This window comes from Rhinopithecus bieti, unplaced genomic scaffold (assembly GCF_001698545.2).
Source record: "Rhinopithecus bieti isolate Rb0 unplaced genomic scaffold, ASM169854v2 scaffold_54, whole genome shotgun sequence".
Lineage (NCBI taxonomy): Eukaryota > Metazoa > Chordata > Mammalia > Primates > Cercopithecidae > Rhinopithecus > Rhinopithecus bieti.
The window spans coordinates 1,211,108-1,216,159 of NW_016803233.1; positions in this window are offsets into that span (position 1 = coordinate 1,211,108).

A 5,052-nucleotide genomic window follows, 5' to 3' on the forward strand; every position below is an offset into this window, starting at 1 on the left:
CTGGCAAGGGGGTGGTGGGCTCAAGTGAATGCTCCACAGGGACTTTAAATGTTAAAGAGACACATAAGAATGGAAAAAAGCATTAGAGGCTCATTTACTTCCACAGTAGTGCCTGAATGAGATGGTTTAGTAGTCTTTTCAGTCAGACCCTCAATACCAGGCTGATTCCTGTCCTGATGCATGTTCTGTTTCCAAGCCTGGCTCTCCAGCCTCCAGCTATTTATCTATTCTTGATCTGCCTAAATATTTTACCAATACATTCCTTTTCTTCTTCCTCTTCCTTTTTCTTTTTCTTCCTTTTCTTCTTCTTCCTCCTCCTCCTTTTTCTGTGGTTGAAATTAATGAAAGTGGATTTCTGTTTACTGAAGCCATAGAACCCCAGCTGATATGGAGATCATCTCATGAGAACCGTTTGTTTTAAAGATGGGAAAACTGTGGTCTCTCTGTAACTTGCCCCAGGTTATACAGTGAGTTAATGGCAGGATCTAGACTAAAAGCATCTTTCATCATTCCTAGTGTAGTATTCTTAATGGCATAGTGGTTCAAGAATGGTCCACAGGCCCAGAATCTCCCGGTTTGAACACTTGGTTTTACCACATACTTTTCTGTTTGATTTTGACTCTGTCATTTAATCTCTTTCTGCCCAGTTTTCTCTCTTGTAAAATGGGGATAATAATGGCAGCTACCCTATAGGGCTGTTGTTTAGGTTATGTTGCTTAATATTGCATATATAAAGCATGCATTCACCATGCATTCACCATACCTGGTACGTAGTAAGAGAGAAATAAGTGTTAGTAATTACTATTGTTATTATTTTCACTGTACCCACTGGTCATTTAGGAATATTATCATTTAAAATACTTTGTAATTTGCAACACGAGTAAAGAATACTTTAATTGAATTATGCAAGTTTTTCTTAGTCAAGGAAGCCTAATTAAGGATATCCAAAGAGCTTCTTCAGCATGGTGTTTGTGGCTTGGTAGTTGATACCTTTTCTCTCTCTCTTTTACTCTGAAAAAAATCACTGAAAAGACTTTTATTTTCTTCTTTTTTTTAACCAATGTAAAGCACATCAAAGTACAGAGTGTTTGACAAGAGGACCAGTTGGTTCCATTCAGGGGCACATTATGAATTGTTCACTTTTGACAGGGGGAACAATTCATTATGTTTTGTTTATGTAGCACCTCCCAAGGGCCCATTTCTAAGTGGTTCACAAAAGGCTTGGTCTCATTGGAACACACTTATCCTTTGGGCTTCCCAGGGACTGAAGATCATGTGTGCAAATAAAATAAACTCACCCTGAAGGCCAGTAATTTAGATTAATAAAGAGCTATGTTTATACAACTCCATTAACAAAATTCTACATGGCAAGTCGAACCCAATTTTCTCAGGCTGCACAACTATTTCTAAACAAGACTTGATGAAGAATGGTTAGTTTGTGGATATACACAATAAGGAGAAAGTCTTTTCATGGTCTTCAGATCCCTGAGACTCTATTTCTATACCCCTCCCTTTTTTCAGGAGGCCACTCAGAGGTTGAAGCAGCTTGAGTATGGAAGATTCTGTGTCTGCAGGAGTTAACTCAGGCCCACTATGCACCCGCTTAACCCTCCATCCTTCCATCATTAATTGATTCATGTACTTATTTAAGAAAAATCTCTTTCAGGTACACAATAACACTAGTGTCCCAGCTCATTGCTCATATCTTGCTCCTCCAATCTGGTAGGAGAACCAGGTGAGGAAAAAGCATATCAGGATTGAGAGATCCCTACATTATATAATAGCCAGTAACTTTTATCTTGATCCTTATAATGTCCATGTAGAAGACGTAGGGCTCAGTTTTATCCTTACTCTCTCCTAAGAGAATGAATGCAGAAAGCCGTTCTAACTTTGGGCAGTTATGAGACTTGTCCAAAAGAAAAAAACTCCTGTTTATTTGGCATGTTATTATGTATCAGGCATGACATGAGAGGTTTTCATGTTCATAATCTTACTGCATTGTCCAGGAGACACTGTGAAATGTGTGTGTGTGTGATGTGTGTGTATGTGTATCCACTTGATAGATGAATGAGGAAGCACAGAACAGTTATGGAAATGCTGAGGTCACCAGGAAGTGGGAGGCTAAAAAGTTGATTGTTTTCTAATGGCCTCATGCTGCCTCCCCAGAGACCGCATAGGATCAAAGCCCTCACCCACTGCCAACCCCAGTCCCTCTGTGACATCCTGGCTTTCTTCCCCTTTTCTCCCAAGGTTTCAATGAGAAGGGTCAGAAAGGAAAACCACAGTGCCAACACAAATAGCTGAGGAAGGACCAGGGTGGAGAAGGGCCCTTGGGAGTGTGTGGTTGTACAAAGATAACATTTTCCACGAGGGCTAAGGAGCCCAGGGACCATGTGCCTTTCCCATTGGCATTTCCTGACCAGTGGCTGATCAGCCTTTCCCTCCTTATTTATACCCTGACTCAACCATGATGGAGCTTTGTGCTCTGAGAAGTCTTTGTAAACTTTTCCTAGAAATTCTGTTCTTTTGGCTCCTGTACTGGCTCTCATTATTTTCTTTTCTTCCTAGATGCTTACCTCACTTGAATTCAATGACTATCTCTATTAGGTGATCCCAGATCTGTACTTCCAGCCTAGGCCTGTCTCTTGAGCACCGTGCATCCCATTCATGAGGGTGCCCAATAGCCCTCTGCACCTGAATCTGTCTATCAAGGTACTCTATTCTTGCATTCTCTATTTTAGGTAACAGTAACACTCTGCAGCTTGTGTCTTCTAATAAAAATTAATTCATTGATTGAAGATCATTACTGATGGACTTATCTCACAGTCTCTTCTTCCCCTCAATTTGAGTACTTACCTGAGTATTAGGCAATGTGCTAAATGCTAATGTACAAAACATAGAAAACAAAGTCCTAAACTTCATTAAGCTTCCAGCCCATGATTGCTTGCATATTGTGTGTCTGAATATGTGTGTATTTAGAAGGTGCAGAACAGTAAAGACAATGCTGTAATACAGTGTGATTGGTGCTATAATGAGGTAAAATTAGACTACACAAAAGAGGCACTGAACTCCGAACTCAGATAGGAGGAGGGGTAGTTAGTGGTGCTGGAGAGGTTTCCTAGGGGAGACAAATGGATCACTTGTCCTTTCTCCCACATTGCCATACAATTTTACCTCTTTTGAACCCTTTCTTTTGCTTAGAGGGCTCTTCCCATTTTTTTCCCTCTACTCCAAAAGTCCTTATCTCTCAGTTCTCCAAGTCTTAACTCCAATATTCCTACCTCGAAGCTCTTCCCAATGTCTACAGGTAGCACCAGTCAGATTTCTCTTAGCATGATGTTTACTCTTACATTATAACTCTGCATTCTTCTGCCTGTCATATGGTGATTTTTCCACATGTGTTAACCTCTTAAAGTTAACCCTTTTCTATGCATTTCAGTGGCCCTCCCTGCTCTAGCACCAGCCTCCATGCTTAGACTGTGGTAGACATGTTTATTGTTGTGTGAGTTTGTCAAGGGTGGTAAGGAGTGCACACAGATTCATCAACACTCTTACATACTCACTCTGAGACCAATAGGCAATTAGTAATAAAGTAGACAGACTGATGCTACCTGGACTACAGAGAGGCTCTATCATGGGGCCCAAAGCAACTAAGCTACTGGCCACCATGTGGCCATTTAGTGGCTGGTATAGAGCAGTTGCTCAATAAAGATCGCTTGAATAAATGAATGTATTTAGAGGTGAATGTATGGAAGAGTAGAAGTCCTTTGCTCCCAACTGCTGCTATTGCTAGAGTAGAGCAATCTATCCCTCACTAACTACTACTACTAATGGTATTGCTTTAATCTTAGGTGTACTTTAAACATGCTGTATATTTGAAATGATTTCTTTGGAAGAGAAGAAGAATTGGAAACATAGGTAACACATTTTAAGGATTTACCCTTATGCTACGTACTCTCTAAACTTTTTTTTTTCTTTTTTTGAGATGGAGTCTTGCTCTGTTGCCCAGGCTGGAGTGCACTGGTGCGATGTTGGCTCACTGCAACCTCCGCCTCCTAGGTTCAAGCAATTCTCCTGCCTCAGCCTCCTGAGTGGCTGGGATTACAAGCATGTGCCACCAGACTTGTCTAACTTTTGTATTTTTAGTGGAGATGAGGTTTCACCATGCTGGTCAAGCTAGTCTTAAACTCCTGACCTCAAACAATCCATCCACTTCTGCCTCCCAAAGTGTTGGGATTACGGGTGTGAGCCACCGCACCTGGCCACATTCTTATATGATCAAATTTTATCTTTCTATAGATTGTAGGAGGTAATGTTACTGTCCTTGCTTTAGAGATAAGGATATTAACGCTTACAGAAGTGATCAAAGTCATATAGTTAACATGTGGCAGGGCTGGAGTTTGAAGTATGGCTTGTCTTAATCCAATGCTCATTTGTTTTCAGGGCCCAACCCATAATATTTCCAGTTCATGAAAAGCTGAAATATGTGTCTGGCTAAAGATTCAATCATCATTTCATTCCAGGTCCTCCAAAACCCTTTAATTGTCTGGGTGAAGGAAATGTAAACCCTGTTAGAGGTGAATCTCTTATTTCTATATTTTATTTGTTTTAAGAAGCACATTTTCAAGGGAATGAGGCAGACTTTTCAGCTGTCTCTGACTGGATTGTGTGCGGTCAGGATGATGCTGATACGTTAGTATCCATGGGATGTCAGTTCTCCTCACAAGCTCTATCTGTCTGTGGCCACCATCAATAAAGCCCTTTAAACAGATCTGTACATTTGGGGGCCGGCTGGTGAGGCACGTGCCATGAAGCACCTCTCCCCAATAATCAAACTCTTGTAAGCTGTGTTGAATGAGATTCTTTCTCCCAGGAGCTGTATATGTTTGTTTGCTGGCATGGTACTAATGATTTAAAGAAAAATGCCGGAAACCAGTCCCGCGCTCTTCCCTGAAAGGAACATTGGCCCTTTGTTCAAGAAATGCATTTGCAGAACGGCTTCTGAGCAAGTCCTTGGAATTCCTCATGGTTTATATGTCTTTGTAAGCTCCT